Source organism: Halictus rubicundus, chromosome 14 (assembly GCF_050948215.1).
Source record: "Halictus rubicundus isolate RS-2024b chromosome 14, iyHalRubi1_principal, whole genome shotgun sequence".
NCBI classification, from domain to species: domain Eukaryota; kingdom Metazoa; phylum Arthropoda; class Insecta; order Hymenoptera; family Halictidae; genus Halictus; species Halictus rubicundus.
The window spans coordinates 3,582,133-3,596,794 of NC_135162.1; the positions used below are offsets into that span (position 1 = coordinate 3,582,133).

The 14,662-nt window shown below is 35.1% G+C and overlaps 1 protein-coding gene and 1 long non-coding RNA gene across 5 annotated transcripts in view; one reads left to right on the forward strand and one right to left on the reverse strand.

The window, feature by feature from the left end:
* Positions 1-4,496, reverse strand: part of LOC143360934 (uncharacterized) — a 175,682-nt gene extending 171,186 nt beyond the window's left edge. Inside the window, exons 1-2 of the long non-coding RNA XR_013083376.1 lie at positions 4,305-4,496; positions 3,785-3,853 (exon numbers count right to left, since the gene is read on the reverse strand). This is a non-coding gene — a long non-coding RNA (uncharacterized LOC143360934). The remainder of the gene's footprint in view (positions 1-3,784; positions 3,854-4,304) is intronic.
* The window catches only part of LOC143360924 (uncharacterized), a 333,702-nt gene that overhangs the window by 95,221 nt on the left and 223,819 nt on the right, over positions 1-14,662 (forward strand). The gene's annotated exons all lie outside the window — the stretch shown is intronic.

Genomic DNA, 14,662 nt, shown 5'->3' on the forward strand with positions numbered 1-14,662 from the left:
CTATCATTGATGAACATTGAGACGACACAACAACAGTGCAAGATCATATGTTATCATTTAAAAAATACTAATTTGTCAAAATACCAGGAAGAAGATTGAGCTTGTTAAACATTACTATTAAAAATCAGACATTTCATGGGGTGTCCCAAAAATATAGTACTTCCTTGAACGGGGTGACTCTTGATGTTATTTGAGGTAACTTCTTCCTTAGCGAACATGATCTCCGTGTTTTCGTTGAGGAGTTATTACGAAAAGCGCGGACCAATCGGATTTCGGCTCGGCCAATCCCAACGCCACGCTCAGTGGGACCTGTGTTCTTATTGGTTTGCTGATCGAACATTTCATATCCAACAACCTAACACATTAAAACGAGGCTACGAATGTTGGAAGAGTACTTTACTGAATTTAAAGCAGCAAAGAAAGTAAGACATAAAGGCAAGGGTAACTAATAGTGTAGAAAAAGGAGGAAGATGAGAACAATCTAATTAAACGAGGAGCACGAGAACAAATTAGGGGACTAAAAGGGAAGAAAACTGCATACGTTATGGTATACTACATGAGCAGCAGTGAGAAGGCAAAGAAGCCGAGGGAGAATGCTAAAAGAGGTAGTAAAAGCGGTTAAAAGAAGCGGACACTTAAAGAGGCAAAAACATGCTTGTAATAACACTGGAATAAATGGAAGAAGTGTGCTACCTCGAAAAGCTCAATTACGAAGGTTATGGAGTTAATTATGATGTTTAGAAAGAATGTATGCGTATAATTGCAACATTCAAACTAACCTAAATTCACTACATATCATCTGCCATAATTGCTTTTGATTAGAGAAATAAATATTTATGTTCGCCCATTAAATCATCTGACTGAACTTGGAAAACACACCCCCTTTCGATACGTAACGCACGCCATTCACTTCGTTTTGACATAGTGAACACGAAATATAGTTGTCATTTTTGGCGGAAATGAATAGTCCGTGATGGACGCGTAGATATACGCAGGATTCATGTAGTAGTAGCGGTAGTTTTTCGCGAATATCTCGGAAACTATTCATTTCCGCCAAAACTGATAAGCACATTTTGTGTTCACCATGCCAAAACGAAGAAAATGGCGTGCGTCATGTGTCGAAAGCAGTGGGGGGGGGGGGGGGGGGTGTTTTCCCAAGTCTTACCAATCATCTAATGTTATTATTATTATTATTATATAACGTTTATTTTAAAGTGGTCGCATTAACAGCTAGGTCATTAGCGACCACATGGTTTATAATCGCATATAGAAGAGAAGGTTATAATGTTGTCGACTTATACATCAACGATTTTACATAACCTCAGAGAAAGTAATCTGTAGGTGTTATGTCGCATGATCTTGGTGAGCAGTTCACGTCAGCATTGTGAAAGATGAATAAAAAAGAACAAAATATCATTTAAAACAAAACAACAATAAAAATTCATAATCATGTAAATTTTAACCCTTTGCACTCGAGTGGTGACTCTGAAGCACCACTAGAAATCATTGTGGCATTATTTCAAAGAAATTACGAGAAATTGTACGAAATATTTGTTACATTACAAAATTTGTATTTAATAGATTACTAAACATTCAAATATTATATGTGGAAATCGGATCAGTTTCGTATGAATAAAATGAAAATATTCTAAGACGGAAGAAAAATTTAGTTGTACAATGAATATAGCGCCGAGTGCAAAGGTTTAACAATTTCTATACGGTGTGCGATTGAATATTTATCCATTATAAAATAGCAACCAATACTCAACTCACTTGTAAAATCTAGAATGATAGAAGAAGAATGGCTGTAGTGAACTGTCAAGGACCGATTTTAATAACCCTGTTTATGCTTAAGTAGACTATGAAACATAGATTAAAAAGATAAGGTAACTGTACCTAGAATACACAAAACAGTACTGTTTAATTTCTATTATTTTATAGAATTTTATGAAAATTCACATGACATGATTTTTACTAGACGCAAATGTGTTTATAATGTGTATAAGATAATTTTATTATTTTTAAGATCGAGGTTTCAGTATATATTTTGCATGTTTTCTGTTCCTGTATTTATGGCCAAGAAAGCTTGAAATTCTCTTGGACTTCAATAGCAGTTGACGTATTGTAAACTCATGTTCTGAAATCCAAGCATTGATTTTGGAAATCCAGAAATCAGTATTCAGCAAAAGTTACTTCAAATAACAAATCAAATTAATTTCAATCGCTATTGTTTTATCTGTTCTTCGAATTTAAATATGTTGTAGAAACTTCGATAATGTCGTGTTAGCTATCCGGATGTTTTCATGATAGATATCTGCACTCTATTTAAATTATCAGTGGAACGTCGACAGTTTAAGTATTTTCTTTTCATCATGTTTCACAGTGGAGGGAAGTCATTAGTTCGTGACAGGCAAATGAATAATCGATTAAATAATTGTAATACAAAATAATGATCGTATGAAAAACGAATAAAGTTTCATCCATTATTGGTAATAACTAAAAATTTGGACAACGTTCAACATAATAATTAACGATAGGATATTTTTATTACTAGTTTAGCTATACATGTAAGGAAAACTGGAAGTGAGAATTTTAAGTTAGTATTTGCTCATGTAATTTCAGTTAGTATCGTACCATTTAAGATATTCACATCAATTGGAACGCTTTCAGTTGAGTCAATCGGTTATTGAACAGTGAATTCCTAACAAGTTCAGGAGTTTCTCAATACCTTAATTAGTGGTCTTCCGATTTAGTGGTCTGCGATTCTCTGAAATTTCAAAAATTGAGATATTAAGTTCATTGCGTTCATTTTCTACAAACTTCATTTTATGTCGCAAACAATCTTAAACATCCACAACTATAATCATAACTATAACCTCCAAAGACTTCCATAACCTCTTCATGACATTAAAAAATAACCGAGATCAAACTATTTATGCCAGTCTGCTGTTGCACTTTTTAAATAATTGTTGACTAATAATTCTTGTTTGAACATTTTACCATTCTTAAGTCCCTTAATATTTTTTTAAAGAGCACATGAGGATGTATCAGTTGATGAAAAAATACAGTTTTATTAAAAAAGTTTAAATAAATTCAATTTTTTACTAAATAAAAAGTTATTAATAATCTCTGTTTGGCAGACATCGCTATTCGAAAATTCGTATCCTTCTTTGATATTTTCGGCCCAATTATGCTGAGTAATTTTTCACAGTCCTCATATGACATTCTCGCAAAATTTTTGAATCCTGTATCGTTTTTTAATAAATCATTTGTTAAACATATTCCACCAGGAATGCGTTTTGTTTTGAAAATTTCTTTTTGCCAGCATTGTCGCTTTCTTTTTTTCTCAGCATTATCTTCTTGGATTAATGCTGCTGATACAAGTAAAAGATCTTCTTCAGAAATATTTTATAATTTTCGTGTGTGCACTGAGCAAGGTCTACAACGAACTGCCTGAGAGAGGGTAACTTTTTCCCCTCAATTGGTACTCCCTCCCCTCATCTAGCGACTAGGACTATTCGCGGACTATATCTACTTGCATTATAATCTACTTGCACATTGTATGTAAAATGTATTAGTTTCATTAAAAACTAATTACTTACCAATTGTTTATCATAATAATAGAATAAAGAAAATTAAGTTTTTAATATGACTTGAATATTTTTACATGTATCGTAGCGTTTGTTCATGATTTTGCTGTTCACTTTATTGCTGGAAATACAGATCGTCTGTTTTGTAAGAACATTTTCTCCAGAATTGTGCACATACTTAATACGATAATCACGATCGTGTCGCTTGCAGTCCTCTTCCAAACGGGCTTTTTGAATTTGTGTGTAGGTAGTAAACGCCCCTTCTAAAATGGAAACACAATATTTTATAGTTCCTATACGAATTTACCTTTCACATTAAAATTTTATGGGGGAGAGTAGGCATTGAACGCCTAGATTGAACATAATCTACAATTCGTAGTTAATTAGCATAACACTGTATCTATTTCTTCTCCAAGGTAAATCTTGTAGCAAAATCTGAAAAATATTCTAAGTCGAACATAATTTCATAATATTCTTAAATTCTTTTAATCTTTTCAGTTTCGCTTATTCTACATATTTCATCTATTCATTTTTATCATAAAAGCATAAAATCTGTAAATATTTTTCTTCCTAAAAATACATAATGATTGGTCATAATTTAATAAATAAATAAACGACATGGATGGTAGTTATTAGTCCAGATATTTAAGTTGCAAAGCCTCGCATTGCATATCAAATTTGTCTTAAATTGATGGAAACTGAAATAATACTAACGCGTTGCTTTGTGTATCAAATCCCATGCGAATTACATCCGAATAATTACATGAACTCATTTGGAAACTTAAATCGTCGTTACACTGGACGGCCAAAAATCCTGATGGATTTCTGATTGACTCCGCGTAAAACCGCCAGGATCTATGATGACTGCAATAATCTGTAACATATCATCACGAAGACGAAAAACATTCACGGTATAATCATTTACTTCTATATAACAATTTTCACATCAGATTCATAACCAGTGACCTGTAAACCCCAGGAGTACCGATTCACGCTTTGTAAGTAACTCGAAATGTTCAAATACTTTATTATGTGTATTTTGAATGTGTTCCATGTATGTGTAGGAATACAATATACCTTGAAATCAGTGGCTTATCAAGTCATTTCAACGAAAAAAATGTTGATTTCATTAGTTTTGTTTTCATATAAATCGATTTTCTGCAATATCCTGAGGAGATAGACAAATTTTGGGACCAGATTTAAAATCGACGTGATCAAATCTACGGGAAGTGATGTATAGCATGTCAAAAAAGAAAATAATTTACATTATTTTAAATTGTAATTGGTGTAAACTTTGACCCAAAGCCTGAGCGACCGAACTAAGTACATAATCCCAAAATAATGAGAAAATTGTTTGCTGCAATTTCACCATAGTCGATAGCAACTATGTTTATATCCGATATCAAATAAGCTGCAACAAACGTCATCGTCATTAGCAATACTAAAATTGCGTGAATTAGTTCTTATCTGTAAATTTGAAAAATACAAGTATTCAAAATGAATTTCAATTTTCTTCATCTAAGCCATTTCACATTGATGAAATAGCACAGGCTCGTAAAACTGGACGTCTTGATTACATATTAAATCCTGCATATTGTTTTAACTTTCTGAGTTATGGGTGTGGAAAGTTAGCTGCCAACTTTTCTTATAAAATTGCAACTGGAATGACATTGCAGATATTAACATAAGACAAACGACAATTGCCTTTGCGTTTGCCTATGCGTTGATAATAAATAAACCACGAATTTGTATGCAAAATGAAGATTCTTTGTATTAAATTCAAGATACGTATTCCGTGTTACCAGTAAGTATTTTTAGTTTGTTTAAATGTTTTTACTGTTTCGCTAGGCTTTATTGATTTTCTTTACAAATAATTGACAGTTTCGTTATGCAGTCTAAAAATAAATATTTTATAGTACTCCGTATCGAAATATCTTACAAATTCATATTTTCAGATACACAAATTCATTTTTAATGTGACCATTTGCTCGTGGGCACAGAAACGAAATAGAGGTGTTCTCAGAAAATAGGGACCATAATCGCGAAATTAATATTCAATCAATGATAGAAGCCACTTCGAAGATGCTGCATACCACGTTGGAAGTAGTATTCGTTTAATTCGACTCAAAGTGTAACGCATAAAATGATGTTTGCCTCATGATAATATCTGTAATATTGTTCCAGTTACAATTTTTAAAAATAAATCTTAATTGTAAATTGCAAACTTACCTTAACAAATTTGTTCAATATGAATATGTTGCATACGAACTTTCGAAATCATGACTTACCGTTCGCTATTGTGACGACACTTTCGCTGTTCACGTCTTCTCCGATTCCGTGAATGTAAAACGTTGTCCAATTAGTCAACTCCAATTTAGGGATGAGAAGCGTGACATTACGGATATTAATGTCGGTGTGCGAGCCATTTCTGAAATGCGAATTTTGTTATAATTAAATCGATACTCAAGCATTATTCAAAGCAACAGAAACACTATCAATCATGTTAGAACATAACATGATAATACAAACAATTTATTTGTGCAATCTAACGATGAAAGTACACAAAGGGTGTAGTCGGATATGAAGGTCAAAAGTACCCCCAAACCAAATTGTATTTGCACTAGACCATTCGATAGCTTATCCAAAGAAAATACTTTCTGCAAATTTTCAACCCTATATATCGAAAATATGCCTGATCTTTTCAGAATTTTCAATTGAAGAGTATAAGAGAAATGACTGAAAAACCTGATTTTTTTTCTCACCCCATTAATACCCTCCATGTCGACATACAGGATTGAAAATTGGCACAAAGTATTTTCGTTGGATAAACTATCAAATGTCCTATAGCAAATTCAATTTGGTTTGGGGTCACTTTTGACGTCCATATCCGGTTACACTCTTTAGTTGTGGCTCTTACAACGATTCAATTGCAACTGCATTTTGAACCTAAATCTTTGAACCATCATATTGGAGATTCATTAACTATTTGTCTTGAATCGGGCGGAAAGTCTTCACACATGTTTTAATGGTTACAGGTAAGTTCTACTTCATCAAATTGAAATGGATAAAATAGAAGTTTTATTTATTTATTTATTGCTTTAAACCAAGTGGTTTATATAGCAAGTACAATATTATTACATCTAGCTTACATTAAATAGGTTTACACTGTTTCTAAAGTCTAACGGAACATTGTTTAAGGAAATTATAAATTATTTTTAGTCCTTTTATGTCAGGTTTACATAAGAAGGAACTAATACAAAGAGGGAAACAGTACTTGCCTTTGAGGAGCTTTGTTTCCAATGTATTGCGTTCGTTTTCGTAGTCTGGACATTGCCATATAACATGATTTAGGTCTTGGAGTTCTGCTCCGCATTGGCAAGCACTGTTAGCTATAAAGTTAACCCTCGCCAAAGAACCATTTAAATTATAGTGATTAGCTCGACATCTATTAACAAAAACTAGAAAATCTCTAGAGAGCGCAAGACCAGTGTACCATGGCTTGCCTTTGTCCTTGTGATAAAATCTAACATAGTTCACACCTTTGATTAGACCCTCCTTTTTGATTAGGGTGTTAGTGGACAATCTTGCTTGAATTTTGAGGTCTCTGGTTAGGTCAGCGATTGAAACCTTGATATCTGGTGAAGGGCTTTCTTTGGTCGCTTCTTTCGCAAGTGAGTCTACTTCTTCGTTACCGATAATTCCTACGTGTGCTGGTATCCAGATAAACTTAATAAAATTTTGGCCTTTGTTGTTTGATATAAACGTAGAGTACTTAGTTTTGATTTCAATGATGTGGTTACTGATATTATATTTGAAGGTTGGCTTCTGTAGTGACTTCACTGTACTTTGCGAGTCGGTGAAGATGAGAAAATTTGTAGTATGACTATATAAATTGGCAATGTCTAGTGCTCGGCTAACGGCGTAGCATTCTGCTGTGAAAATTGATGCGTGCTTGTTTAAACTAAATTTTTGGGAGATATTTAGTTGTGGGCAGTATATTGCGGCACCTACTGATTCGGAGTTTTCTGTTGCACTGCCATCGGTATAGATTGCAACCGTATTCGGGGGGTTGGATTCAATAAAATCTCGTAACGGAATATTAGGGTCGGAAGAATCTTGTAATGATTGACCTAAATAAACATCACTAGGTGGAATATTATATAGGATGTTATAGTCTGTGGTAAAAATTGGATGTTTTTCAGCAATCTCTAGATCAGGTCGTGTTTCTAACAAATTAAGGAGGTTTTCAACTAGCAGAGAGTGTTTCGTTCGTCTGTTGGGAGGAATGGCAATCAGGTCTGTGTTGTTTTTAAACAGTATTTTGTTTGAAGTTGAGGTTGTATAAGAGTAACATTTGAGTAGATATTTTCTAGCTAGAAAATTGACTCTATCCCGAAGGGAAATGACTTTAGCTTCGCTAAGCAAAACATTTGTGGGCGTGCTAATTCTGTACCCTAGTGCCAGTCGGATTGCAGCATACTGAATTCGATCTAATTTAAGGATTAGGTTTTTGTTTTTCGGATAATATATGAAGCAATTATATTCCATGATTGGTCTTATGAGACTGCTGTATATTAACAGCAAAGTCTCGGGTGAAGCACCCCATGAAACGCCAGAAAGAAATTTCATAATATTTAGTAGTCTAAAACATTTTTTCCTCACATTATTTATATGAACTTTAAAGCTCATGTCAAAGTCAAAATTGATTCCTAGAAATTTAACTGTTTCGCTTGATTTGATGACATGGTTGTCAATTATAATTTCGGTTTTACCCGGTAGAATACGTCTATTATTAAAGTGAACAAATACCGTTTTTTTAGGAGACAGGTCAAGGCCAACAGATTTGAGATTAGCATTAATTGTATTAATCGATTGTTCGAGTAACCTTTTGCTATCGTTGATGGTAGGGGTGCTGCAGTAGACAGCAATGTCGTCTGCAAATTGCGATATTTGAACGTTGTCTGGAATGTTCTTAATAACTTCAGCTACATAAAAATTATATAGTAACGGACTTAAAACTCCTCCCTGTTGCAAACCTTTCCAGGTTGTTCTTGTGATAGTGCTTGTGGTTCTATCTATAGCGGTAATTTTCCTGCCAAGCGTTATATGTTTGATAAATCTTATGACTACAAGAGAACAGCCTATCTGGATTAGTTTCTGAATAAGCAAACTACAATTCACATTGTCGAAAGCAGCTTGTACGTCTAGAAAGGCTCCTAGGGTGTCTTTACCTTGATTTTTTGCGGTGTCGATGTTGGTTAATAAAGAAACTAAATTATCAGAGCATGATTTACCCTTGCGAAATCCTGCTTGAGACGTGGGTAGAATATTTTGATTTTCAAGCCACCATTCTAGCCTGTTCTTTATCATGGTTTCAAAAAGTTTACATACACATGAAGCCAGGGAAATAGGTCTAACGCCCAATTTATTGGGTTTATCAATGAAGAACATCTGAACCGACTGCCACTCTTGGGGATATCGTTTTTCCAGGTACATTTCGTTCAATATATCTAGCAGGACCAGTTTAATGTTACAAGGCAGAAGTTTTAGTGAGAGATAGTTTATGCCGCCTTTTCCGGGTGCAGATTTGTCATTCTTAAAATCCAATGCAAAATTAAATTCTGTGAAATCGAAAGGTTTGTCAAAGAACTGATTATGAGGCGCCTGTGAAAAGCCGTCTGGGTTGCAGGCAGCCCAAGGGGGAGCAATTTTATCTAAGCATTCATGTATTCTTTCTAGGCCTTGGTCAGCAGACATTGTTTTATTCCCGGTATATGTCCATTTATTTTTCAGTTTTTTGCAGGTATTCCAGAAGTATTTACTGCCCCTTTTAGTGTCAAACTCTGAAATAAATTTGTGAAAATACTCTCTTTTTTTTAACTTGAATGTTTTCTTTGCGGTTGCAACGAGTTTTTTATAGTTAACTAGGTCCGACATTTCATAAGTGTGTTGCCATTTCTTGTAGGCTGCTCTCCTCAACCTCTTGACTCGTTCACATTCTTTGTCCCACCACGGTACTGGGTTTCGATGTATATTGTCGTTGACCGTCACCTTCGAGGGTGTGTTCTTTATAATAGCTTCTCTTATATAATCAGTAAAGAAGTTGTATTTTTCCACGCAATCTAGTATATTGAATTCGCGTGATAAAAATAATTGGAAATTTTGTGCCATTAACTCTTGATACTTATCCCAATCCGTTCTTGTTGAAGACAATGTATTTGTAACTTTCCTGTAAATATGTCTAGTTTTTTCAATACTAATTTCTATACCGATAGGAAAATGGTCAGATCCATGAGTATCGTCCAAAGTATTTATCCGAGTTTTCTCAGCTAAATCCGGAGTCGTAAAAATCAAGTCAATGTTAGATTTACTATTGTTACTTAAATCGACGTGTGTTAAAGAATCAGGATTGTGCAAAAAGATGCTGTGACTTAATAAGCTATTAAATAATCTATCCCCGTTACAATCATTACTTGAACAATTCCATACTGTATTATGCGCATTGAAATCACCTACTAAGAGACAAGGTTGCAAGTCTGAGACTGTTTGCATGATCCAATCCCATTTGTTTTGCCCTAAAGAGGGGCCCTGTGGTCTATAGAGTGCCATTATGTTAATAGATGGGACAGTGTTTACTAACTTAATGCTACATGTTTCTATGAGATTATTAAAAGATCTAATATTTGGTAATATACAGTAGTCAATGGATCTTTTGATAAAGATAGCGATACCACCTCCTCTTCTGCCAATTCTGTCTTTGCGAACCGTGTTAAAACCTTTGAATGCTATTCTCATTTCCGGTTTGAGCCATGTTTCAACACAAATGAAAATGTCAATCTCTTGTAGCATTTGTTCCAACTCTTCTTTGCGTTGTGCAATGCTCCTGGCGTTCCAATATATGATGCGTAACGCTGAGAAATTGTTATTACCGATAGTGTGTTGTCCCATTTTTGAGGATACTGTTAAGCTGGGTTTAAGGCGATGTCTTGGTCTGTGTTATCCTCTTTTAATTTCTTGATAATTCTGGTCAGCCGACTTTTGGCGCCTCGGTGTGTTAAGCTTGGGTAGATTTCGTATAACATATTGCTTAAAGCTTTGGTGTCATCTGTATACTTTTTGGCTATCTCAAGGTGATTGGAGTTGCCAATAGTTTCTCGCAGAAAGCTGTTCAAAGTGGTGTAGTCTAAGACATAGGTGTTCGGATGCTCAGTTAGAATTTCTTTAATCGGTAGAGTCATTGCCTCAATGTCGGTTTCTTGGTCGCTACTACACGATTCTGTTCGCATTTTCTTTACTGTCTTCTTTAATTTTGTTCGCTTATATTTGAGATTTTGTTCCTGGTTAGTCTTGTTGTTGGTGTCATCTGATGACAAGTTATCGTTGATTGCGATTCCCCTGGCGGTAGAGCCTGACTCGGTAGTGGATAACGGTCTTTTGTCATTCCTCTCATAGTTATTGGTCTCAGATTCGATGACTTTAAAGTTATCTTCTGCAACCTTGACTTCTTCAGACGCATTACCTCTTGCCTGATTATACGATGGTTTTTCAGGCAACAAAATTTGCATGGTGTTGCCAACATTTGGACAGTGTTTGGCCAAGTGATCGTCTTTTTTGCAGATGAAACATCTTGGATTATCTGACGAAATATAAATCCAGTAGTTGACGTTCTCATGCTCTATCTGAATATTGTCGGGGAGTTTAACAGCATCACTGGGTTCAATGTACATTTGACGCCGAAAACTTAAAATGTGTGAGAACCCCTGTTCGTTCATGCCAGCCCTTATATATGTAAGCTGTGACACGCACCTGATTCCCATAGCTGTCAATTTTTTCTCAATTGTATCATTCGGAATTATCGGACACACGTTGGATAGTATTATTCTCTTAGCCCTGGCCACGAGCGGACGAATTCGCAGTGTGTGAGCGCCGACGCTTATGTTTACATCGGTGTCGGTCAGTTTTTCTACAAGGTGCTGGTTGGCGAGGTACATACAGATTCTGCCGTTCGAAATTCTAGAGGCGAATCTGATATTAACCGGTGAAATAACTTTAGCTACTGCTAATGTGAATTCTTTGATGGACACACCATCAATTGCATCCATGATAATCGCTTGTTCTTTAGTCGGGACTGTAATACTTTGTGTTGCGGCTGCGTACGTCAATGGAACACTATCTGTTGTTACTTTTGTTGAGCTCGTTGACTTGTTTGAATGAACATTACTGTACTCAGAGACGTTCATGCTTTTTAAGTTGTTCTCAGATGAGGCCCCCTGGTTACCAGGGGGCTTCATCACTGCACTTGACGTTAACAGTTCAGTTGTATGCAATTAACTATTTCGTAAGCACTCGCGATACTGAAATGGACACTTCAAATACACGTTCGATGTAGCGCTCTGTTTGCAAACACGTCTGACTCGTTCGACGGTTCGAGCCGAACTCCGCTAAAATAGAAGTTTTTGTTCTTCTATTCGAAAACGTTCCACCATCTTGTAGTGATCTTGCTTTACTGTAAAAAGAATTAATAAACTAATTACTCTAAATAAACTAAAAACTGCAAAGATAATATGACCAACTTAATAAGATGAAGTAAACGCTTAAAAAGTGGTGTCGATTATTTTGGAGAGTAGAATATATTTTAGTTGGTTGTAATTGATAAATTCACGGATAAAGGGTTACGCATTAAGATTTGCACCTAATATGAAGAACGTATATAAGAAGATTAGAAACAAATTTATATACAATTAATTACTTATCGTAGTGTCGAAAGAAAATCGTGTCCAGTGATGTTGACGTGCCTAAAGCACCTGTAAACAATATTAACATTAACCCGTTGAACGCCACGTCAGCCATATGTGGCTGACGGAATTATTTGTGCAGGTTTTAAAATGAATTTTTACGTTGATATATTCATTGTACTAAACTTAATTAGGATCTGTAACATGCAAGAAAGTTGGAGGATTACTCAGTATCGTACATTTAATTTTTTGCAATTTCTATTTCATTAAATAACTTACTTTGATTTTATGGAATTTTTGGGGTTTCTAGTTTGGCGTTCAAAGTGTTAATATACAGGGTGTCAAGAAATGATGTGAAAAACCGTTATAGCGTGATTCTACACCTTAAGGTCGGCGAAGATCTCTAAAAAATAGTTGCTGCAAAATTGACCTTGACCGACTTTTTCAAGGTCAAATTTTTTTAACGATTGCATCGTGTTCTTGTCATCGGAAGGAACAAACTTCTCAAAGGAACCATCAATCAAGAATGAACCTTTCTCTTGAAAATTGACGTTAATTGTAAATACAATAATTCATAGACCATATGACGGATATTCTTATGGGAGCATGCTCACGGAGTGCGAAAGGTTAAAATGCTGTCTACAATAAGGGGGCCGGCAGGCATTTGGCCTTGCCTGTCACGCTATGTTACGCTGTGCCTTTTTTTCTAGACATTTTATGTCTTAAATAAGTAAGTAATCAATTAAAAATGCATACCACCGTGTTTGTACATGTCTTTGCTACGTCTGTATAGAGCCTTTTTTTCGATACGAACACTAAATCTCTCGAAATTAAGAGAATCTCTCAGCGGCAGCCATCTTGTGACGTCATACTTGCTTCAGAATTCGAATTTTCTGCCGAATATTACAAATTACTCCACGATGAGGTAGAAATTCGCAATTTGGGCTCTATACAGACGTAGATTGGACTTTTAGGAAACACAATTGACCACTTCTAAACTACTCATTGCAATATTGAAGCGGCAGTTTGTCTAGATTTTCACCCTTGCATACGTATATGGATTTCAAACCATGCCGGCCCCCTTAAGCCCTTAAGACCTAATTAACGCGTAAAATACTCACATGCCAGGGCAAGACTTATCAATTCAAGGAAAGTAATCACACGAAAGTTCCCCATATCAAAGAAATTCGAATATATCAAGTCCGCACAATCTCTAGTTGCAGTCTGACGTTTCTATTCTTCGTCGACGCTATATAAGTCCATTGAAGAATTTATGCACTATGTTATTTACGAAATGCTATCTGTTTCACGGAAACGGCACATTTGCATCCACTTAAAATCGAAACACAAGTATGCTGTTACACGAACAACAATGTAGATTAGGTTGGATCTTATTTTTTTACCAAAAAATTTGTTAGTCTCGCTTGAGATGTTGAAATATTGATCTGGAAAAAATTTGGGGTCGATTGGGTCATGGAACCCAAAGCGCGTCAAATTTGAAAATGTTGAATTTTTTACATCTTGAAATTAATGTACGTGATGAATTTTCCTGTTTTTCTCTTTAAGGATACACATATAGCATAAGTAGTTGTTAATAGAAAAAATATCAATGACTTATATTCACTTCCTTATATACCACAGCTATTATTTGTTTTTTCATATTATACAGCAGATCCGGTCTCAATTCTTAATTCGTCTTAAAATGTTAAGTTTTTCAATTATGTATACAAATTTCATAAGTGTTTCGTTCCACATCTGCTTGTTGACGTTCAGTAAGACCCAGCAGATCATGCCCTAGACACGACTGTGTTAACCTTTTCGAAGAAATTCCAAAAATAGTCTACTGCCTACATCAACAATAGTCTAAGAACAGAAGTGAGACATATACGTCCCGTTGGTCATTAATAGGTTAACAAGCAATCTTTAATTCGACCCTAAATTTTTTCCAGATCATTTTCTTAACAAGTATCACAAGTTTGAGGGGGGGGGGGGAGGTGAGACTAAAAAATCTTGTAAAATAATTTTCATCAAGTACAGCTAAGGTCCACCCAGATTTATAATGTTGCCTTTTCGAAAAATGGAAGACGGGCTGTGTTTACGAGGTGTTTTGTGACTTTTATAATGCACTCCTACATGTTAAAACTTTTTTCATATTTTACAATATTCATTGGGTGATTCAGATAGAATTTCTCATTTTAAAATCAAATCCTTCGGGCCGTCCGAGGTCCTGGGGGGTAACTTGGATTACCACCTTGTCAACACATCTGGACGACGTTGTCTCTGAATCGCCTATTTTTCTATATTTATCGATTAATATGTTTACAGTTGTATAAAATA